The sequence below is a fragment of the Peromyscus eremicus genome, chromosome 16_21 (genome assembly GCF_949786415.1).
Source record: "Peromyscus eremicus chromosome 16_21, PerEre_H2_v1, whole genome shotgun sequence".
NCBI classification, from domain to species: Eukaryota; Metazoa; Chordata; class Mammalia; order Rodentia; family Cricetidae; genus Peromyscus; species Peromyscus eremicus.
Window position 1 is genome coordinate 8,042,896 of NC_081432.1, and position 24,058 is coordinate 8,066,953.

General features: G+C 48.5%; 1 protein-coding gene across 1 annotated transcript in view; it reads left to right on the forward strand.

Annotated features, from left to right (window-relative positions):
- The first annotated feature begins 6,843 nt into the window (after nt 1-6,843).
- Nucleotides 6,844-24,058, forward strand: part of Pknox1 (PBX/knotted 1 homeobox 1) — a 35,868-nt gene continuing 18,653 nt past the window's right edge. The window contains exon 1 of the mRNA XM_059243889.1: nt 6,844-6,987. The gene's annotated coding sequence lies outside the window, so the exon portion shown is untranslated. The remainder of the gene's footprint in view (nt 6,988-24,058) is intronic.

The window sequence follows — 24,058 nt, forward strand, 5'->3', positions numbered from 1 at the left end:
CTCTTTGTGTTTAGGAAATTCCATGTCATCATCTGGACTTCTCAAAATTCTCAGATGGTGGAGTGGGGAAAGAGAAAGTGTAGCAGCAAAGTGGAATGGAATTGATCTTAGAAATCAGTGATGGTGCTTCATACCCATCGGCATGGTCATACTGAGGCAGGGAGGGGGGAGAGAGAAAGAGGAGAGAGAGAGAGAGAGAGAGAGAGAGAGAGAGAAGAGGAAGAGAGAGAGGAGAGAGGAGAAGAGAGGAGAAGAGAGAGGGGAGAGAGAATGAGAGAGAGGAGAGAGAGGGAGAGAGAGGGGAGAGAGGGGGGGAGAGAGGAGAGAGAAAGAGGAGAGGGGGGAGAGAGAGAAAGGGAAAGGAGAGAGAGAGGGAGAGGGGAGAGAGAGGAAAGAGAGAAGAGAAAGAGAGGAGAGAAAGAGAAGAGAGGAGAAAGAGGAGAATGGTGGGGAGAGGGATAAGCGCTGGGAGGAAGTGCAGACTAGAGCCCTGGTGTGCAGCTGGTGGGGACACAGAACTGCACAGCTGCTGTGGGAAACAGGGTGGCGGCTGCTCCAGAGATTAAACATGGATTTATGAGACAGGGTGTGGTGACACACACCTGTCATCCCAACGTCCTGGAGCTGGGTGCAGGGCCAATCTCAGCTACATGACCAGTTCAAGACCAGCCTGGGATACACGAGACCTTGTTTAAAAGGCAAATGAACAGCGTAAAAGGGCTAGAGAGCTAGCGTGTACTGCTCTTCCACAGACCCATACCAAGTGGCTCGCAGCCTCCAGTCACTCCAGCTCCAGGGAGAACTTCCTTGGATCCCTGCACTCATGTGCACCACCCCCCATACACATATACATACTTCAAAACAAAATCTTTTTTTAAAGGCACTTAAAATGGGACCCAGCAATTCCACACTTCCAGAACTGAAAGCAGGATTTCAAAGAGCTCTCTGCACACCCATGTTCAGAGAAGCCCTATTCTCAATTGCAAAAATTTGGAAGCAACCCAAATACCCCAAGGCTGATGGCTGGACTAACACATTGGGATCCACCCACATGATGGGATAGCCTTCAGCCTTCAAAAGGAAGGGAATCCTCCACTTGCTGCATCATGGGAAAGAAGCCAGAGGGCTTTGAGAAACATTTAAAATGGATCAATCTTCATAGCAAACAACAGGAAGAATCTTGACTCAGCGTGTTGGCTCCTTTGTCAGACTGAGCTGGGCACAGCCGAGCTGGGCCTGGAGGATCACCTCTGTCATCCCAACATTAAGGAGACCAGTGCAGAAAGATTGCCAAGTTGAAGGCTAGCCTGGGCCACATTGCAAGACCCTGACCCTGGACAAATCAACACTTTACAGAATGTTGGCATCCCTCGAATCTGTGGATTTACTTTAGAAGCTGGCCCACTCCAAACAGAAGCCGAAGCCACAACTGGCTACATGAGTTGCTGCTGCCTGCAAGGAAGCAGGGTGGGTGGCCGCAGGCACAGTGCGGCATGGTCACTTGTGGTCTGGGGGGCTGGGTCTGTCTAACCCACAATGTAACTACCCTGCCTCCACAATGAGCAGCATGGGTGTCACTAGCCAGCTTCTGGCCCTGCATCTAAGGGGCCTGGATAACCCTAGAGCTGTATGATGCTGTGCCATGGGCACAGCTGTTTGGGGACAGGCAGTGGGACAAAGGCTTTGGATCTGGAAATCATCCAAAGCTTCAAGCTGTCAGAATAAAATCAGGAACCATGGAAGCCAGAACTTTGTAGTTCTGTGTCGATGCAGAACCCTGTAGCTCTGTGTCCATGCAGAACCCTGGAGCTCTGTGTCCATGCAGAACCCTGGAGCTCTGTGTCCATGCAGAACCCTGGGGCTCTGTGTTGATGCAGAACCTTGTAGCTCCATGTCCATGCAGAACCCTGGAGTTCTGTGTCCATGCAGAACCCTGGAGTTCTGTGTCCACGCAGAACCCTGTAGCTCTGTGTCCACGCAGAACCCTGTAGCTCTATGTCCATGCAGAACCCTGGAGCTCCGTGTCCACGCAGAACCCTGTAGCTCTGTGTCCATGCAGAACCCTGTAGCTCTGTGTCCACGCAGAAGCCTGGAGCTCCGTGTCCACGCAGAAGCCTGGAGCTCCGTGTCCACGCAGAAGCCTGGAGCTCCGTGTCCACGCAGAACCCTGGAGCTCCGTGTCCACGCAGAAGCCTGGAGCTCCGTGTCCACGCAGAACCCTGGAGCTCCGTGTCCACGCAGAACCCTGGAGCTCCGTGTCCACGCAGAAGCCTGGAGCTCCGTGTCCACGCAGAAGCCTGGAGCTCCGTGTCCATGCAGAACCCTGGAGCTCCGTGTTGCTGCTTACACTTCCTGGGAACATGTCTTGCCAGCAGATGGGTCCTGACACCTGTGCAGCACCTCCAGGGTGGCCCCTCAGCAAACATTTTGCAGAGAAGCAGGTTTTAAGTTTCTGTGTGGGTCAGTTATTACCATCACAAGATCCCTAAGGTTATCAATTTAAGAAGAAGGAAGGTGTATAAGGTTTATAGTCTTGGAGGTTCTGACCCATGGTCTACTGGTCCTGTAGCATTAAGCCTGTGCCAGAGGAAACTCCTCACACAGCATACAGGAAGCAAAACAGGACCGAAATCCACGGGCAGGCCTCCAGGGTGCTAACTCCTTCCTCTAGGCTCTACCTATTAAAGGCCCCAGCACCTCCCAGTAACATCAAAGGCTGGTGACCAAGCCTTCAACAGCACCGTTCTCCAAACCGTAGCCGTTACCAGCTGAGCAAAGCTGTCACTCTGTTGACTGTGTCACTCTGGGGCCAGGGTCTGAGCCCACCACATGGACGGCCTTTAACCCGTCATGAGGGCTGTGGCATCATGCTGAACGGAGTGGGGAAGGTGGGGAAGCGGAAAGGTGAGAGAATCCTCATACAGCAAGGACTGGTACCTCCTGAACAGGGGGCTTTCCCTCATACAGTGGGCCCAGCTCTCCCAGTTGTGTGGGTTGAATGGTGCATGTCAGGGAGAGCAGAACAAAACCTGACCGTGTTCTCCTCCACTGCAGAGCACATCTGTGGTCTTAACCTGGTGGGTTTCTCCCCACACACCAATTCCCGGGTGGGAGATTCACTCACCCCTGGCTCCACCTGGAACGTCAGATCCCATGGGCCAAGACTTGACCCCCACAGGATGGACCCCACTTCAGACAATAGCTTCAGGTCCTGGCTGGCATGGGTGCTTTTTGATAGGTTCATTCTAAACTGGAGGTATTTCTGCCTTGAATTTGAATTCCTCTGAGCAGATTTTGTCATTTGCTAGAATTGTTCACAGAACTCAGAAAGACACTTTACTTACATTTATCTTTTTATTTTAAAGGAGAAAACTTAGAACCAGCCAGGTGGTAGAGGCTCTGAGGTATAGAGAAGGGGCACGGGGCTGCCATGTCCTGGGGGGCACCACCCTCCACAGCTCCCATACCTAGAAGCTCTCCAAATCCTAAGGTTCCTCTCTGTTACTTTTCTGTTGCTCTGATAAAACACCATGAACAAGGCAGCTTATAGAAGGGAGAGTTTATTTGGGATTACAGTTCCAGAGGCATACGAGTCCATCGTAGTGGGAAGAGCATGGCCGTAAGCAGCAGGCATGGCGGCTACAGCAGGAAGCTGAGCTCAGTCTTGAACCACAAGCACAAATCCAGAGGGGCCGTAGGGGGCACCCACACAGGTTTTTTGTTTGTTTTCATCTCAGAAACTTCCCCCTTGCCCTCCCCCCTCCCCCACTTCCTCCAGCAAGGTCATACCTCTTTAACCTCCACAAACAGAACCACACCCCAGTACAGGAACTAAGTATTCAAATGCCTGAGACTATGGGGCACATCTTATTCAAACCACTACATTTCCTTCTCAGAGGAGGAGGGGGCAGAAAGCCCTAGGCTCCTAACCAGAGCTGGTCTTTTTGGTGGTCTTCCCACATTTATGAGCCACCAAGAGTTGCCTCGTTAAGACAGAAGATGCTCCTATCACCCAGCAAATCTCAAGGGTGAAGTCAAGGGCTCTGTGTCAGGAACCAGGGCCAGAGGCCAAGGATAAGAACAAGTGTGCTGGATAGTTTTAAATCAACTTGACACAAGCTAAAGTCATCCAAGAGGAGGGGACCTCAATTAAGAAAATGCCTCCATAAGATCAGGCTGTAGGCAAGCCTGTAAGGCATTTTTTGGTTGTTGTTATTGTTGTCTGCCCTGCCCCCCCCCCCCCCCCCGCCCCCAGGGTTTCTCTGTGTAGTTTTGGTGCCCTGGATCTGGTTCTGTAGACCAGGTTGGCCTTGAACTCAGATGGCTCCCCCTCCCCTCCCTGCCCCCTGCTGGGATTAAAGGCTTGCTCCGCTACCACTGCCCAGCAGCTCTTCTTAAGTAGTTATTGCTGGGGGAGGGGGAGGGCCCAGCCCATTCTGGGTGGTGCTATCCTGGGGTTCTATAAGAAAGCAGGTTGAGCAACCCATGGGGAGCAAGCCAGTAAGCAGCACCCCTCCATGGCTTCTGCATCAGCTCCTGCCTCCAGGTTCCTGCCCTGCTTGAGTTCCTGTCTTGACTGCCTTTGATGATGAATAATGATATGGAAGTATAAGCCGAATAAACTCTTTCTCCCGATCTTGTTTTGGTCATGGTGTTTCATCTCAGCAATAGTAACCCTTACTAAGATAACAAGAAATGCTCCCGAGTGCCTGTTACCCAGGAAACTACAAAGGTGCTAGGTACCAGGATGAAGCCAAAATGAACATTTTGGGTTATTGTTGATGAGAAACAAGGTGCTAGGAACCAGAACATTTTTCTTAATTGCCGATTGATGTGGGAGGGCACAGATCGTTGTGGGTGTTGCCTGGGCAGGTGGTCCTGGGTTGTATAAGAAAGCAAGCTGAACAAGCAAGAGGGCAAGTCAGTAAGCAGTGGTCCTTTGTGTTCCTGCCTTGACTTCTCTCAGTGACAGGCGAGCCAAATAAGAGCTTTCCTCTCCTAGGTGTTTCTGTCAGTGTTTTTACCACAGTGACAGAAAGTGAATCGGGACACCTCCCCTTGTTGATCCCTTGAAGTTCTTAGTAACTTTTTGTTTTGAGACATGGTCCCATGTATGCTGGCCAGGAATTCAGGATGTAGCCAAGGATGACTTTTTTGTTTTGTTTTGTTTTTTCTCTGTGTAGTTTTGGTGCCTGTCCCAGATGGATCTCGCTCTGTAGACCAGGCTGGCCTCGAACTCACAGAGATCCGCCTGGCTCTGCCTCCCGAATGCTGGGATTAAAGGCGAGCACCACCACCACCCGGCCCAAGGATAACTTTGAACTTCTGATGCCCCTGCTTCTACCTCCCAAGAGCTGGGATGACAGGCATGCATGTCACCTAGGGCTTTGTGTATGTGTATGTGTATTATGAATTATGTATTGTGTATGTGTATGGGGATCCAACCTAGGGCTTTGTGTATGCTAGACAAGCACTCTATCAACTGAGTGATACATCTTCAGTCCCCAAAACTCATTTTTCTCAATTGTATTGTTGTTATTGTGTATGCATAACACACATGTGTTGGTAGTTGGTTCTTTCCTTCCACGTGGGACCCATGAATTGAACTGTAGCTACAAAGAGTGCGACGCTCTGGCTTCCTAGTGTCTGTGGATTCCTGAAGACACAAGTCCTCTGAGCTGTGCATGCTGGGTCTTCCTCAGGCCCCTTCCAGCCACCAGTCAGTCCTGGTGTACAAGGTTCCTCCTGAGGAGTGTGGGGCCCTCAGAACCGCTTTCTTTTTTTTTTTTTTTTTTTTTTTTTTTTTTTTTTTTTTTAAAGATTTATTTATTTACTATTTACTATGTATACAGCATGTATGACTGCAGGCCAGAAGAGGGCACCAGGTCTCATTAAAGATGGTTGTGAGCCACCATGTGGTTGCTGGGAATTGAACTCAGGACCTCTGGAAGAGCAGTCAGTGCTCTTAACCTCTGAGCCATCTCTCCAGCCCCCAGAACCGCTTTCTTTAAACTGTGCGTGGATGAGAAACACTGATTACATACACAAGCGGCCACGGCACAAAATGAGTGAACCTAGACAAGCCTGGCAAACTGAGGGCCTCCCTGTCTCTGTCTTTACGTCTTTCAGTGAAGCCACGGAACCCGTGGGTACGCTGATGCAGATGGCATTTTCCAGTCCTCCTAGAAAGGGCAAATTATTTGCCTGGAGCTCGGGTCCACTTGAGTCCCCTAGAAGGGAGGCGGAGCGCAACAGAGAGGCCAGTCTGCAGCCACTTCCCAGACATCATGATCCGTGTGTGGCGGAGGGCTCAGGAGACAGCACTGGGTCAGACACCTCAGGCACTCAGTCCTCAAGAGTGTACCACCCGCGGATCCCCGCGCCTACACCCAGCTCCAGAATCTGGACTGCTAGGCGCTGCACAGGGGAGAAGGGCTGGAGCTGGCCCAGAGTCGCAGGTCTTCAGATGGTACAGCCCGTGCTCCCCGCCAGAGGTGCAGATGGTTCCACCCGGCTCGGCAAACCTCTCTCCGAAAGCGGAGGCGGGTGCAGAGGGGGCGTGGTCTATAGCGCTGTGGGCCACGCCTCCTGCATAGTCATGAGATGGTAAGCTCTGCCTCTGGGGCGGGGCAGACAGCTACTAGCGGTGGGGCTGGGCCGCTGGGTGGGGCTTGGCTGAAGGAGCGCGGCGGGGCGGGACCGGCCTCCGCCCCGCCCCTTCTGGGCCCGCCCCGCCCCCTGCCTCGCCCCCGCTCGCCGCCGCCCCGCCCTGGGCCCGCCGCCGCGCTGGGCGGGGGCGGGGCCCGGGGCCGGCAGGCCCCGCCCCCGCGGTGAATATTGATGCGGCGCGCGTCGGCGTCGCCCTCCTCCCATTGAGCGAGGCTGTGTCGCGTGGCCTAGCGTCGGCGTGACGGTTGGACGCGGGCGCGGCACTGCGGGTCCCGATTGCTGCAGCCGCTTGTCAGTGTGATGAAGATTGGCACCCAGGTAAGCTGTCACTCAACCGCTCCGCCGCCGCCGCCGCCGCTCTCGCCGCCGCCGTCCCTATCAATCACACCGGCCGAGGCCGCCGCTGCCGCCGCCTCCGCCGCTGCCTCTTCCGCCGCGGGCCGGGCGGGTGGTCGGGCGGGCGGTCGGGCGGGCGGTGCCCGGGGCCGCACTTGACCCGCGCCCGGGGCGGGGGCGGGGGCGGGGGAGGGGAGCGCCGATGGGGGGAGGGGGCGCTGCGGCCGCGGCGCGGGGGCGCGCCCGGCTTGTTTTCCTCTGTGGGTTCAGGGGCGCGGAAATTTCTGGAAGGCGGCGGGGCCTCCGCGCTTGGGCCCGCTCGAGGCGCGCGCCTAACCGTCGCTCACGGAGCGCGGCGCGCGGGCGGCGGGGGCGCGCGGACCGGCGGGGGCGCGCGGGCCGAGGGCCGGGGGGCTGCGAGGCAGGAAGATGGCGGCGGGGTCCGCGGCCCCGAGGGGCGGCCCGAGCCAGCGTGGGGCTTCCCGCGGGAGTCCGCGGATGGTGACAGCGTGTCGCGCGTGTCCACGGCCCATCGGGAATAGCTTCTTAGGGAGCGCTTGGCCCGCCGTTCCTGCTCCGTGTGTTCCGGGGAAGGGAAGCGGTGCAGATGAGGAGAACGGAGCCCGCCGACCTCGGGGCTCCGGGCTCCTGAGGCCTGCGCCGTCGGTCCCGCCACGCCACCCGGGAGCGCGGGCCGCGGGGCCCGAGTTTGAGCGCACGCCTGGGATTCTGGATCGCTGAGACCTAGGTGTCAGGCTCGACACGGAAGCTTCTTCCAGAAGTGACTGTTTTTGTTTTTTTCTTTAGAAGCGGGTGCTTTCCACTAAAGGATGGGAGAATCCGCCCCTAAGCAGGGCTCCTGTCATGACATTAGAAAAAAAAAAAATGAGCTTTCTCTAAACACTCCGGGGAAGGATTTGACTGAGGCGGGAACGCGTTGCTAGCTCACTTTGTTGCTCAGGTGGTGTCCAAGGGATGCAGGAGTCGGCGTGTGGAGCATCCCGCTGCAGTAGCGCGGTGGACAGTCTAGGATCCACCATTGTGCGAGGTACCGCCGAAGCTCACGGATTCTCCTGGCAAACTTTGTCGCCAGGGCACCAGGAGTTGAGGCGCTTTAAGAGAATTCCCTGTGCTTTAGAATTGAGGAAGCATGGCTCGTTCCCCACAGTCTGATTCAGCTTGCAGCAGGTTTACGTTTAATTCAGTCTCTTCGGTCTAGTAGCCTAACTTTAGGAAAAGTCCTAACTGTGACTTGCGGAAACAAAGTGACCACAGGAGTAGTAACATTCAGTTACAAGCTTGATTTGGGTCGGGTATTGTTATAACTAGAACTGTTGAGAAGAAAAGCAATTTGCCAAAGTTCCAAGTGTGGATCCAGGAGCTGTAACTTTCCCAGGGTCAAACAGAACCAGCCGTATTGAAAGAGCTATCAAAAGTACCGGACCAAAGTGGAGAGAGTCTCATCTGAGCCCCGGGTTAGCTCACTGTACAGCCAAGCTGAGCAGGGCTCTCCAAGTCCTTTGGGAATGTGTGAGGTTTCTGTGACAACTCAGATGCTCTGTGGACATACCTCACACTGGCCCTCCCAGATCTCCTGATCTTACTGTCTGCCTTCCTCCTCCAAGAGCTGGAGATTTTCGGTTTTGGTTTTGTCAGTTTCAGAGTCTTAGTTTAGAATATTAGAAACCCATGTACCTTCAGCTATCTTTGGTAGGAATATGGATGGATGTACCCCTCCCCCCTTTCCTGACATGGCTATCTGGTGGCGGAGGTGACAAGGAATTCAAGTAATTCAACAGTCAGGGGACTTGATGCCCTGAGGTAATGGTGTGGCCTCATAGTGGTTGAGGGTAAGAGTCTTTGGATTAGGCTATCCTACAACTAGCCGTGTTGAATCTGTGTGTATTAAGTTCTGTTAGATCTTGTATAAAGTGAAGTATGCTGTGTATAGAAAAAGTTGATGGTGAAGATTGGTAGGATGAACAGAGTCTGGGCTGGATGGTCATTTGGTGCAAAGCATCCACAGGCCTGGGCACAAAGGCTGCTAAGTCTTAGTTACTGAGAGGATGCCAGGTACCTAGCCTGCTGAAGCCCCTTGTTCATTTTGTCAGCCCCTGCTGTTCAGCTATTGTTTCTGGAAATTTTCTGCAGAAGGCAGTCAATGTGGTGGCTGGCCTGTGGTTGAAAACTCCTGTTTCTCTGATGTTCTATGGTTATTAGGACATTCCTCAGGAGCATGAGAAGAGGATGGAGCAGCTTTTAATTCCAAGTATTTTCAGGAGGTGTGGGGCTGAGGAGAAACATCGGCAGTGTCTTCATAATCTTGAAAACCACTAGGTAGGGTTGTAGCTCATTGACAGAGCTCTTGCTTTACAAAGCCCTGAAGCTGATTCAAACATCCCTACCCAGATGATTTTATTGTCTTGGGCCTTTCTCTGGAATGATAATGTAGTTATCCCAATGTGTGAAGCCACAGACAGACCCGTCTTTCCTCTTAAGGAAAGATTAGTGTGGATTGTCAGTGCTCTGTGTGTGGTAATTTCTGCTCAGGGTAATCCTGTCATCCTAAAGGCTTGTTTAAGTTATTTGGCCCATCTTCTAATAAAGCCTTCTCAGGTGACACTGTCTATGTGTGCTCAGTGGGATAAGACAACAGAAGTCTAGTGGGTCCCCTCTGTAACCACCATGCTGCCTGGTCCTCACCCAGCTCCCCCTCACATTCTCTCAGTCCCCATTTCTACCTTTTCCATCCTCTTCCCTTTTCTTAGCCATGGACTGAGACTTCTGAGTTCTCTTTCCCCACACATCACCACCATCCAACACTGACCTCTGGGCTGTGGGGGCTGCCTTTTTAAACATGAAGCTCGCTCTTCCTAGCAACCACATTTTACTTTCTGTGTGTATGAAGGTGCCAGTTTTAGGTATTAGTAGGAATAATTTCCCTTTTTGTGATTGGCTCATTTCACTTAGTACAATTTCATCGTACTTCAGCTTGTGCCAGCATCTCCATATTTTGAAGCCTAATAAAGTTCCATCCTATACATGCCCTGCATTTTGGTCATCCACCCATTCCTGAACACCTGGTCCCTTCCTCCTTTTGGCTATTGTGAATGCTGTGGCCATGAACGTGAGTGTGTGGACATCTGACGCTCTGCTCTCCGTGCTTTTGATAGAGTTTCAGAGGTAGATTGTATGTCATGTTAGTTCCAGTTTAAAGACTGTTTTTCCACAGTGGCAGAGCTCTACTCAAGGTTTCCAGCCTCTCAACATCCCGGCTTTGGGATGTGTGGTTGTTTTGTGGCATAACCCAGAGCTCTGTGAACAGTAGGCAAGCTCCCTAACACGGAGCTCCACTCCTAGCACTAGTTTTCTCCGTCATCATCGTCGTTTTGTTAATAGTTATCCTGATAGGTGTGAGATGGCGTTTTATAGTTTTAATACATTTCTCTAGTGATTAGTGATGTTGAGCATCTTTTCCAGGGCTTATTTGCCATTTGTGTATTTTCTTTGGAGAAATTTCCTTTTTAAGTTTGCCCACTTTAGAATCTAGATTATATACATACGTTTTATGTATAAATTGTTGAACTACTTCTGTATCTGGCATTATCGTGTAATTTTATGCATGTTAATAAAAATGTTTCTTATTTTAAAATTTTAAAGTTGGGCCAGAGAGATGGCTCAGCTGGTAAAGGAAGGCCTTTGTCACCAAGCCTGACAACCTGAGTTCAGTCCCAGATCCCACATGGTGGAAGAAGAGAAATGACTTCTACAAGTTACCTTTAACCTCCACATTAGCTGTGGCATTGTACATACACACAATAAAGAAATAAATTGAATTTAAAAATGTGTCACAATTATATTTTTTTTCTTTAATATCTGATGGTTAGGCCTAATGTGCCAGGCCTTTGCGCGTTTGACTTTTGACATTGTGACATTTTTCCATCTGAGAACTGGCTTTCCTCTGATCTCAATGTGGTACTAGCTAAGTTGCCAAGGACTCTTGGAAAGGCAGCAGCTGTGGAGGAAGGGCCTCTGGGGCCTCTTTCTGTAGTGCACTGTTGATGTTTCTGAGCAGCACTGGCAGTGCCCCAGGGAGAACGATTGTCCTAGGGAAGGGCGCTTAGCTTGGAAGAGTTGAGGTCCCTATTTTCCACTCTTCCTTTGCTTCCCCTTTGCCAGGGATTGAACCTGGGACACTGTAATCTTAAGCACATGCTACCATTGTGCTCTAGCACCTAGCTCTCATAGGAGAGTTTCACTGATCTGATAACAAGGGCATTACATAAGTTTTGTGTGTCGGTTTGTATTGATGCCAGTGATAGTCATGTAGCCTTAAAGCTTTGATAATGGATTTAATAGCTATGATAGACCATCTAATTCAGCCTACCAAAACAGATTCTAAAACCTGTAAAATGCCTTTTATTAGGTCCAAGGAGACAACAGGTAAAGTGCTTGCTACACAAGTGTGAGCCAAGCTCAGATCCCCAGACCTCACATAGAGCCTGATGTGGTAGCACATCTGTAAGTCCCAGCACTCCTGTAAGATGGAAGGCAGAGAGACTCCTGGAAGCGCATGGGCCAGCTTGCCTGGCAGATGCAGCAGCAAACAAGAAAAGTAGAAAGTGAGGACTGTGTCTCAAGATTGTCCTCTGACCTCTACACACTCCTGCAGCCACATGCCAGCACTCACACCCTTGCAGTAACACACACAAGTGTCTTTGTTATTAGAAATTTGCTGTCTTTAATTTGATTCTGTAGATTTTTATTTCGTTTTTCCGCTGTGGAGTTGGGCTTGCTAATCAAGCCGTTCATTCTTCCGTTTGAGCCTCCCATGTGGCCGAGCTGTCTGAGTGTGGGGGTTGTAAGTCTGCCACTGTGCCTGGCACAGGTTTGTTTTAATAGGATTTAATATCTGATTTTATTTGGATATTAAGTTTTAAATGGCACCTTCTCAAGCTTTGTTTGAAAACTAAAGTGGTTTCTTGGCAGATGTCTACCTTCAGATGAGTTACTTATTGACTGTCTCTGTGCCGGGGAAGGGAACCGGGCTGTTTATGATTTTTGAGCCCCAGTCGCCTGAGACTTCTTAAACAACGAAACTCCTTGGACTTTATGCGAGGTGGTTAATTCCCTTAAAAGCTCCTGGAGAAGGTGTGCTTTTGAAAACAGACCTTGTCCAGTGTTCTTAGAATGCCCTGGCTTTGCAGGTGCATTAAAAAGCAGGTTGAACTTGGACAAAGACCGTCAGTTCTTAGGAGGGTTAGTAACAGGAGAGTGAAGAGGCAGCCTGGCATTCTGGGGTGCTGTCTTCAGTCTTCTGCTGTCAAGTCTGTCTCTGTTAGTGCTCGTTTTTGCTTTTTGCAGATACTAGAACTGAACTCGCCTAGAACACCCAGCTTTTCTGAGTTGGGGTGGTTAAGGCTCACTTTGACAGAAGGTAGGACTGGGGAAGTTGTCCTGTGTTGGTGTGGCAGCTGGAAAGGAACACAGGATGCTCAGGCCCATCCAGTGGCTTGACTTCTCACCAACTGAGCTGGTAAACATTTTAAGTGGGTTAAGAGGAGTATTCTGGGACAGCCAGGACTACACAGAGAAACCCTGTTCCAAAAAATAAAAAAATAAAAAGGAAAGAAAAAGACGTTTCTCTTTGGTTAGCTATACTTTATTTACACCAGGAGTTAGCACACTATGAAATCCCACTGTGGCCTGCATTTGGTTGTGTGTGTGTGTGTGTGTGTAAGAGAGAGAGAGAGAGAGAGAGAGAGAGAGAGAGACTGTGTGTGTGTGTGTGTGTGTGTGTGTGTGTGTGTGTGTGTGTATTCTTGAGTACACACACATTCAGGTGGAGCCTACATTTGTATAGCCTTAGAGCTAAGGGTTAGTTTCTGAGTGTGTATGCGCCAGTGCACATGTGCACGTGTGGTGAAGACCAGAAGTCAAGATAAGGTGTTTTTCCCAAATTTTTTTTTTTTACCTTTTTAGAGACAGGGTCTTTCATTTAACCTAGAGTTCATGGATTTGGCTAGAATGGCTGGCCAATAAGCTTCAGGGGTCCATCTGTCTGTCTACATGGCCCCGCCCCCAGTTACAGATGCGTGTTACTGTGCCTGGTCCTTGGATGCTGAGGATCTGAACTTGGGTTCTCAAATTTGAACAGTAGGCACTTTGCCCATCAGACTGTCTACCCAGCCTGATTCAGGCTTTTTCTTTTTTTCAGATGTTCTCTTTTTTTCTACATTTTAGTGAATTTGTTTTTGTTTTGTTTTTCAAGACAGGGTTTCTCTCTGTAGCTGTCCTGGAACTCACTCTGTAGACCAGGCTGGCTTCAAACTTAGAGATCTACCTGCCTCTGCCTCCCGAGTGCTGGGACTAAAGATAATTTTAAAGATTTATTTTTATGTGTATGAGTGTTTTGCCTGCCTGTATGTGTGTGCACCACATGTGTGTCTGGGGTCTATGGAGGCCAAAGAGGGCACTGGATCCCCTGGAAGTGGAGTCTTGCACTTGAACTGCCACATAGTTCACTGATTGTGGACTGCCATGTAGGTTCTGGGAAGCAAACCTCTGTCCTCTGGAAGAGCACTATGTACTTGCATGTTGCCCAGGCTCATCTTGAACTCCTGGCTGCAAGGGATCCTCTGAAGCAGCTACTTGGGCAGCTGGACTGCAGGTGAGCACCCGCACAGCTGGCTTGTAAACATGTTTATTTGTAACTGATAATACAGGGTTGTTATGGGAACCAACAGGGTAGAGTGTTACTGTTGATTTTAGGTATTGTAGTGTTAAAATAACCAGTTGATAATTAAAGATAGGTGAGGACAGGGAACATACCACAACACACAGGATGACTGAATAGAAAAACTTTAAGGAAGGAGAATCGAGAAACATAAAACCAATCAACACAATCCCAAAATATCAGGAACCACAGTTAATTTAAAAGGGCTCCAGATTAAGCCAAATGATTGGGCTATATAAGGCATCTAAGACTGTCAAGTAGATGGGAAATGGGTAGAAAACTCAGCCTACCCGGAGCAACTGCAAGGCAAGACAAATCAAACTCCTGGTTGCAGTACTAGAGAGAGGAGAAAAGCAGTGAGGACCACTGCATGTCTCTCAGAGGATCAATTACTAATGTTAAACTTCATATGCCTCTTTCTCCTTACCAAGATTGATTATAGCAAGTAAATTAACAAGTGTGTGCATGCATTAACATGCATGCAGACAGACAGACAGGAACAGAGATCTCCTTGAGAGAGACATATCTCCTAGATGTGACTCCCAGCAGCTCAGTGACCAAGAAGTTATCAAAGGAGTGAGAGTGTGAGGCAAGACGTGAGCCAGGTCACTGTCAGGATCTCACATGCTTCAATCAGCAGAAATGTCTCTGGGCATTGCCAGATGTCCCCTGGGTGCCAAAATTGTCTCCATTTGAGAACTGCTGATACAGAGGATTTAAACAATATGACAAATGAGCCAATAAACAAGGACAGAAATTTGTGGCTAATAAATAAAATGTAGATTGTCTTCATCACATAAACACTTAACAAAATTAGCCGTGTGTTAGGATAAAAAGAAAACCTCCAGTTTCAGAAAAGTAAATCCTAGCCAGGTGTGGTGCACCACACTTGTAATTCCAGCATTTAAGAGACGGATCAGGAGGATTGCTGGGAGTTCAAGGCTAGCCTGGGCTACACAGTGAAATCTTGTCTCAAAAACAGACCCCTCTCCTAAAACTGGAAGGAGAGGTCAAGTATAGTAACATCTGCCTGTAATTCCAGCTCTAGGAAGTGGAGGCTGCATCAGGGGTTCAAGGTTTTCTTCAGCTACGAAACTCATTCTCAAAAACAAGTAAACCTGAACAATTAATTCCATGAATGAGAATCTGAGACCACAGTAACACAACCTAGCTTGAACTTTGAAAAGGAGGCTAAAGATTCCTACATGGAAATTTTGAGCCAGGCAGTGGTGGTGCACACCTTTAATCCCAGCACTCAGGAGGCAGAGGTAGATGGATCTCTTCCTTCTGTATATTTCTTGGAATAAAGAGGAGATTCAAAAACTATCCCAGTGAGATGGGACACACCTTTAATCTTAGCACTCAACAGGCAAAGGCAAGAGGATCTCTGTGAGCTTGAGGCCAGTTAGGGTTACACAGTGAGACCCAGTCTCAAAAAACAAACATGTTCCCTGCCTCTGAACAAATGAATGACTGCAGCTATTCTCTGATTTACCAATGAATAACTGCATTACACATCCTCACCTCCAGGATAAAGTAGGGCTAGTCCTCAGGAGAAACCAACTCCACAAGTGCAATTACTAGAAAATTAAGAAAGGAAGCAGATTAAGCTTTCAGCTTAAGACACAAGAAAAGTAAAATTAACCCAAAGAGGGACAAATCTGATTTTCAGCTTGTTAAATTTGATTACAAAGAAATTAGAGAAAAATAGTTATAAAAGGAGATATGAAGATAGATTGAAGGTGATAAAAAGGAACACCATAGTTACTTGATGGCAATGCCTTTGAAGAGCTGTGAGTAGTGGATGAACGCAGAATCTGAGCTGACCTTCTAGGTAGAGCATCTTGAACAGCTCCAGGCACAGATGAGTGAGTTCTATGGAATCCTCATAGAACAGATCATTCCTATGTTGTACAGACTTTAGGAATCACTTTCTAAATAATTGAGCTTTGCTGTATACCTAGTATTGTGATAGTGCCTGGGAGTGTGGGAATGAATAGAAACAACTAAAGCTCCTGTCTGGAATGTACAGAAGTTTGTGCCTGCAAGGAAGGAAATGCTCCTCAGTGCCTCGTCAGAAGAAGAGGTCTATTACAACTGTGGTAAGGACTGGAAGGGAGGGGACGGGGTGACTCATGCCATGAGATGACTGTGGAGGAGTGGGAGTGAAGCCGGTCTAGACAGAAGTGGAAGCTGTGTGTTTGGAGGCTTGGAGAAGATACTGAGGAGCCTGCAAGAAACCTGAAGTGACTGGTTGGGGCCAGGGAGGGAGGGAAAACCAAGGCCCAGCCATCAATGGATATGCCCAGAATAATGGTCTTCATCTCATGGCTACAGAAAATCCCTGAAAGGTCTTGGACAGGTATGTTAGTGTCAGGCTGAAGTTTCAGGAGTCTCTTTAAAGACTTGGGATCAAAGCAAGACTGAAAGCTAGTAGAGCGAACACTAAACTTGGTAGGGTGTGTACCATATCTAGATGGGCCCTTGAAAGAGCTTAGGCAGCCCCCCCCCCCACCGTGATCTTGCTGTTTGCAGTTGTCATATCCTCCTTCCTAAGCTGGTTCCACTCATTGCTTGTAGCTTTCCCCTGCAGAAATTCTACATCATCAATATCTCCCACATCATAGGGTCTCCCTTCCAATGTCAGTTAATGCTCAGAGTTTCACACTTCCCTCAAGTCTACCTGCAGGAACTCCACCCCTGTCGCACCTTTGAAAACTGGGTATAAGAGGCAGCAAGACTCTCTAAACCTTGCATTTGTCAGGTTGCAAAGCTTGATTCGTATGGAGAACAGCAAACTCCCAGAAGCACTTGGTTCTTAGTCAAATGAATGTTTGTCTTTACAGCCTTAAACCTGGGGGTACTTGGGGCCTGGCAAATTCCTGAGATGTCCTCATGGCATCTTTGTTATTGTCCTGATGCAAAGTACTTGGCTTCTTTTTAATGTCTCTAGTCTTTTCTACAGTTGTGTTCTTGTCTGTATTTTTGTTTGTTTGTTTTCTGAGACAAGGTTCCTCTATATAAAAGTCATGGTTATCCTGGAACTCACTCTGTAGACTAGGCTGGCCTTGAACTTACAGAGATCCGCCTGCCTCTGCCTCCTAGGTGCTGGGATTAAAGATGTGTGCCACAACCACCCAGCTCTTGTCTATAATTCTAAGTGAGCTCCTTTTGTCTAACCTGTTTTTTCTAAATCTTTCTCTTCTGCTCTTTACTCACAGTTTTTTCTGTAAACTTGTCTAAAAGTACCCACCAATAAGCACATCCACAAGGTTCATTAGGCCATCTGCTTTCAGTTCAGCCCCACACAATTCATCGTAGACAAGATGTAGGCAAGTTCTTTGCCAGAATGTACACAAATGGCCTCTAGTCCAGTGCTCAATGGAATTCTCATTCCTGTCAGAAATTTGCAAGCATACAATATTTACTGTCCACTTTCCTGATAACCATTCAGCCTGAAGCAGTTAAGAGCTTTTAACTCTCATCTTCAAGCTTTCCCAAAAATCCTCCCACAAACAAGTTCCAGAGGCTTATGAACCACATGGTCAGGTAGTCAGAGTAATGCACCAGCTTCTTGGTGCCAGTTCTCTGTCACGGGTTGTCATCACTGCAGCAAGACACTGTGCACAGCTTACAAGAGGAAGGATGACTTGACTCAGACTCAGGTTTCAGTCCGTTGTTGGCTGTCATAGCTTTTAGGCCAATGGCAAGACAAACATCATGGCAGGTCATGACAGGATACCTGCTCATCTCATGGCAACCAGTAAGCAGAGAGGCAAGAAGGGATCAGGCTAGCTAAATCATTTAAAGGTGTGCCTCTAGGCATACTGCAACAAGGCCCTGCTCCTCCAACAAGGCCCCGCCTTTGTATAGCCTGTTCACTATGAATTCAATACATTAACCATTGATGAACTTAGTGCCCCCATCACCCAGCTGTCTGTCAATAGTGTCACCAGCTAAGGATCAAACACATGGTCCTTTAGAGAAGGATACTTCATGTCCAAACCCCACACAGATTCCCGGGGATTCTCTGCTCAGTCATCTTCCTAACTGTCCAGCTGACTCAGTTTGAAAAACACCATGGTACATGAATTGAGTTGATGAAACTTAACAGGCACCAGAGTTGATCAAGTTACAGAATTCTTTCCTGATTTCCTTGTGAAGTCTATATTATTGTATAGAAGAAGAAACTGAAGGACCTTAGAGCTGGATAGAGTGACCTCAGGAAGCTGGTTAACCTTAGACCATGAACTTCATCCATTTCAAAAGTATCTGATTATTTCTGGTATAAATCTAGTGGCATAGAACAACCATTTTATCATATGCATACTTTCTGTAGGCTAGAGTTAGAAAAGTCATAGGAAACACCCTGCATGTCCATAATGTTTGTGTCCTCAGCTTGGGGGCTAGGGTGACTTGATAATAGATGAAGTCTCTTAGGGACATCATTTCTTCTTCTCCTTCTCCTTCTCCTCCTCCTCCTTCTCCTCCTTCTCCTCTCCCTCCTCCTCCCTCCCTTTCTTCCTTCCTTCTCCTCCTTCCCCTCCCTCTCCCTCCCCCTTCTCCTCCTCTTCCTTTGTCTTCATCTTCTTTCTTCTTCCAAGGTGTCTCTATGTAGTTCTCACAGTCCTTTTTAAAGAGTAGTTTAGCTATTTGTGGATTGCTGTTACTCTTCATTTACATTTGAGTGTAGTTGGAGTATCTCAAAACAGATTTTCCTTGGGATTGTATCTGCATGGCTTACAATAACATTTATGGAGAAAACCCATGGAATCTGCATAAACCATAAAAACAAAGGAGTCCACTAACAGCAGATCCAAGGTCAGACTGCACAGTGATGCTCTGTCCATCAGCATCCAGCAGCAAGAAGTGCAGTTAAATGTGTGCAGCAGCTGCAGGGAAACCATGGGCTGCTTTGGGGCCACATCCAGTGAAGAACACAGAAGACCTCCACAAGAAGACATCAAACTTAGTACCAGGTAGAGATGAGGAACTGAGAAAACAGAAGATCCTGTGCTCTTTGAGTGGTTGACTCGGTGTTTAAAGACCCCGTCCTCCCTAAGTCACTCATAAATCTGTTACAACAGTTGTTATAAAGTGATTTCTGTATGGTAGCGACTTTGTTTACTGATCCATCCCTGCACTCAGGACAGATCCCAGCAAGGAGAACGACCCCTCCTCCCCCAGTAAATGCGCAGATGGATGAATGGTGCAGTGAAGTGCATGCAGGCTGCACCCCTGCCTTTCCCACTCACTGACTGCTGCAGACTCGTCCACACTGCTATGGGGTTTAGTTTGGTTTTGATTCTGGGGACAATCGGGGCCTCAGCATGCATGCAGACTTGCACATGCTAAGCATATGTTCTACCACTAAGCTAAACCCCCCAGACCCTTGCTGTGAATTTTAAATGATTTTGAGTAATGAAAATATTACTTGATAGAGCTGGGTGTGGTGGTGCATGCCTTTAACCCCAGCAGTTGGGAGGCAGAGGCAAGTGGGTCTCTGTGAGTTCAAGGCCAGCCTGCTCTACAGAGTGAGTTCCAGAACAGCCAAAGCTACATAGTAAGACTCTATCTTGAAAAAACAAACAAAAATATTATTTATTGAAGTTACTGTCACAGGCCCAATGAGTGTTTTTTTTTCTTTTTCTTTCTTTTCTTCTTTTTTTTGTACAGTCAGTAAAGCTATTATATGTCTCTACCCTCATGACTTTACATGAAACTGATTACTTCTCAAAGACCCACCTCCAAATAACATTAATAGGAACTGGGTGTTAAATTTTAGCCCATGAACTTAAAAATTTTTTATTTAGATTTATTTCTTTATTTTTGGCTTTAGTTTTTTGGTGACAGGGTCTCTCTATATGGCCCTGGCTGTTCTAGAACTCACTCTGTAGACCACGCTGGCCTCAAACTCACAGAGATCTCTCTGCCTCTGCCTCCCAAATGCTGGTATTAAAGGCATATGCCACCACACCTGACTAGATTTATTTATTTTTAAAGGTTATTTTGTGTGTATGAGTGTCTTACATATATCCATGTGCACTAAATACCTGCAGTGCCCAAGGGGACTAGAAGAAGGCATCAGATTCCCTGGAATTAGAGTTATGAATGATTGTGAACTGCCATGTGGGGGCTGGGAATTGAACCTGGGTCCTCTGGAAGAGCAGACAGGGCTCTTAACTAGCCATGTCTCCAACCCTTATTTATTTCATTTTGTGGATATGGGTATTTTGCCTGAATGTGCATCACTTACGTACTTGGTGCCTGTGAAGGCCAGAAGAGAATATTGAATCCTGGGCCTGGAGTGACAGGTGGCTATGAGCCTCCATATGGGTGCTGAGAGCTAAACCCAGGTCCTTTGGAAGAACATCCAGTGCTCTTAACCACTGAACCATCTCTCCAGCTCCCTAGCATGAGAACTTTTGAAGAACACATTCAAACCATAGCACAGCTTTAATGCCCAGCAGATTATTTTGATGTTCTCTGTAGGTTTTGTTGTTTTGGGTTTGTTTTTTTGAAACGAGGTTTCACTGTGTACCTTCTGGCTGGCCTGGAACTCACAAAGCTCCCCATGTGCTACCATTTCTGTCTGATCTGGATGTGTCACTGAGTGCAATCAGAAGCGCACATGCTGTGTTCTGGGACTGTGGGCATTTGCTTTGGGAGGGTCCCCAGTACTCTGTTCTGGAACATGGGCATGGAAACACTAAATCTCTGGGTTGCTACACTGACCCTGGCTTCCCAGATATGTTCATTGGGCATCATCTTTAGCCAGATTTGCCCAGGAAGGCTCCTCAGTGAGACTGGGAAAACTATCTCCTACAGGGCGGTACCTTTGCAGTACATTACTTTCCCTCCAAGGTGCTTGCATGGGAGGTGTTCTGTGAGAGCTGTCTGGAAGCAGTACAGGACCAGCACTGAGTCTGTGACACAGTTACTTCTAGACTGACCTGATTTTGATGTTGAACCATCAATAGACTGTTGCTACTCTGGAAGATATGCCTTAGTGGCATTCACAGCAGAGTTCCTTTCCACTTAGCATGGCCAGGGAAGGAGGTTATCTATGTAAGGGAGTCCAATGGCTCCTTAGTTTAGCTATTGTTTGAATGCAAATTATTTAAAATACTTTTATAAGAGGCTAGGTGTGGCCTGGCGGTGGTGGCACACGCCTTTAATTCCAGCATTGGGAGGTAGAGGCAGGTGGATCTCTGAGTTTGAGGCCAGCCTGGTCTAGAGAGTGAGTTCCAGGACAGGCTCCAAAGCTGTACCCTGTCTTGAAAAACAAACAAACAAACAAAAAACAAAACAAAACAAAAGGCTGAGTGTGGTGGCATTTAAAATACTTTTATAAGAGGCCTGGCATGGTGGCAAATGCCCTTAATCCCAGTACTCAGAAGCAGAGTCAGGCAGATCTCTATGTGTTCTAGGCCAGCCTGGTCTACATGATGGGTTCCAAGACAGTCAGGGGTATGTAGAGAGACTCTGTCTCAAAAACAAACAAACAAACAAACAGCAACTTTTTATAAAGCTGGAAAGATGGTTCAGTAGTTGAGGGCACTTAACCCAAATTCAGTTCCCTGCCCTCAGTACTGGTGTCTTACAGCCTCCTGGAGCTCCAGTTCCTGGAGATTAGCATCCTTTGGCCTCTACATGGTGCACATAAACTCACACAGGAATGCATACATACACTAAAATAACTAAATTAATTTTTAAAATTACTTTTACATCTTAAGCATCTCAGCCCTTTAGAGACTTATTCCTCCAGTTTACTGGTGGTTGAAGATCATCGTTTCCTGGGCTCTCTGTGGGCTTCTTGGTCCCTAGGCAAGCCCCAGGAGGAAGGTGGTATGGGTAATAAAGGTACTCATAGCTAGCCATGCATACAGAAGGGGAGAGATGTGGGCAGAGCTTCTAGGGAGGGGGAGGACCTGTGGGGGAGAGAGTGCTGCAGGAGCAGGGAGACAAGGTGCTTGGTTTGAGGGTATTTATACTCTTGGTGCTAGGGAGCTGGGGTGGAAGTGGGCTGATGCCTAGGATGGGCTTGGGTAGAAGCACCTTATGAGGCTAGTCATATGACCAGATTTGTATTTTAGAAAGCCTGGAGAATGGTTTGGAGCAAGGCCAGATTGGGCTCTGGCAGCCATGGGCGATGGAAGTCTGAGGAGACTGCTGGGCTGGCTCTGAGGGTGGAAGGGCAGGTGGAAGCAGAACTGCAGAGAAGTCAGGATTTGGAGGAGAACCAGAGTTTAGTCACCACAAAGCCATTAGGAGATGCTCTGGATCTAGTTGGAGATGTGTGGGTCTCCGTCCAGAATGGGGTCCTGGGGGCGGGGGGCACACAGATTTAGAAGATTTAACAGAGGTTTTTTTTTTTTGTTTTTTTTTTTGGTTTTTCGAGACAGGGTTTCTCTGTGTAGCTTTGCGCCTCTCCTGGAACTCACTTGGTAGCCCAGGCTGGCCTCGAACTCACAGAGATTCTCCTGGCTCTGCCTCCCGAGTGCTGGGATTAAAGGCGTGTGCCACCACCGCCCGGCTCGATTTAACAGAGTTTTAAAGATGTTAATTTAGAGGCTGGGCATAGTGGGTGAAGCATGACTTTAATCCCAGCACTTGGGAGGTAGAGGCAGGTAAATCTGTGAGTTTGAGGCCAGCCTGGTCTACAAAGTGAATTCTAGGACAACTAGAGCTACATAGTGAGACCCTGTCTCCAAAAAAAGAAAAAAAAAACAAGTACTGAACTTGGTTTTCTCACTGCGCTCACTCCCGTCTTCTGAGTGGCTGTCTATAGTGCCGCCTCTAGTAAAGTGTTTTCCCACCCCTCGTACAGACAGCTCTTAGGAGTGTGCCAGGCAGGTGCCATCACTCCCGGCGACAGAGTCTGAGGCCATGGTTCTTGTTCCCCCACAGACCTTCTGTTCACCAGCTGCTGACCCGGCCCTCCTCTTCCTGATCCTGAGGACATCCTGACATGGTTGGCACTCGCCCACCATGGCTCCCCTCTTTTATGTGTGTAAGCAGTTCTGTTCTGCTTCTCATGTCGTGCAGTGTCCACGACATGACCCCCAAGCTACCCCCTAGCACACCATCTTCTCTCTTCCTTTTGCTCTCCTCCAGTCTGTTGGCTTTACATCGTGAATTTATGTGTATTTTTGACTAGGGCTGCTGTGCCAAATTACCACAAACTGGGTATACTAAACAGTAGATTGCTCACCAGCATGTGTAAGGCCCTGGATTTAATCCCTACCACCCCCAGAAATGGATTCTCTCGTGGTTCTGGAAATCCACGATCAAGGTGTAGACAGGGCTACTCTCTCTGGAGGATCTAAGGATCTGTGATCTGTCTTTGCCTCTTCCAGCTTCTGGTGACCCTGCTTTGGCTTCCTGGGCTTAAGGGTGTATTACTACTGTGTGTGCCTCCATCTTCCCATGGCAAACCTCTTTATGTGTCTCAGATCTTCCCCTCTCCTCTTAAATAGACAGCCAGTTGCTCCATTCCAAGTCCAGAGGCATTTCATCTCAAGACCCTTAGTGTCATTCCATCTGTAAGACCCTGTTTCTACATCTGGTCCATGTTCAGGTGCTGGGTTAGAGTGGGACGTGTCTTGTGGAGGACTCAGCTCATCTCCCTGTGTACCCACTGTACCCTGACGATGACCAAGTGATTCCAGCCCAGGCTCATCTGCTCAGTTTCCAAGAAGGTATCTGAGACTCGCCTGCAGCCTGAGATGTCCTGCCTTGTTTCCCTCCCAAGCCGAGGAGCTGTTCTTAGCTGTTTGCTCACCTCAGGACCTGCGGCTCTATTCTTCCAGGTGCTCAGGTGGGAAGCTCGGACCCATCCCTGCTCCTTTAGCTCATCTGCAGGTCCCTGGCTCACCTCCTCTGACTCTGGTGCCTATAGCTCCCCACCTTGGCTCCTGTGCCCCTCAGCCATGCAGTCTGGTCTGAGTCACCCACTGCTCAGACCTGTTGTGGGTTTCTGTCCACTGACTTGCTGTCCTCGCTGTAGCCACAAACTCACCTGATCAATCACATCCCTACCATCTTCTCCACTCTGTTCGGCCATCTTGTCTCCTGGCTTCCTTCTGCACAAGGGTGGTAGGTAGCCTACTACTACTTCACTGGTCAGACTTCTGCTCTAAGGTGCCTTACTTACCTCCTAGTCATCCTGTATCCCAACCTTGCTCATGTACCTCATCACTCCTGACATTGACTTGCCAGTGTTTGTCAGTAGTTTGTGTCTACACCCAAGCCATTTGTCCGCATAGCATCTATTAAACTTATGTATTAGCTCCTTCCCCATGTGCTAGCTCCTGG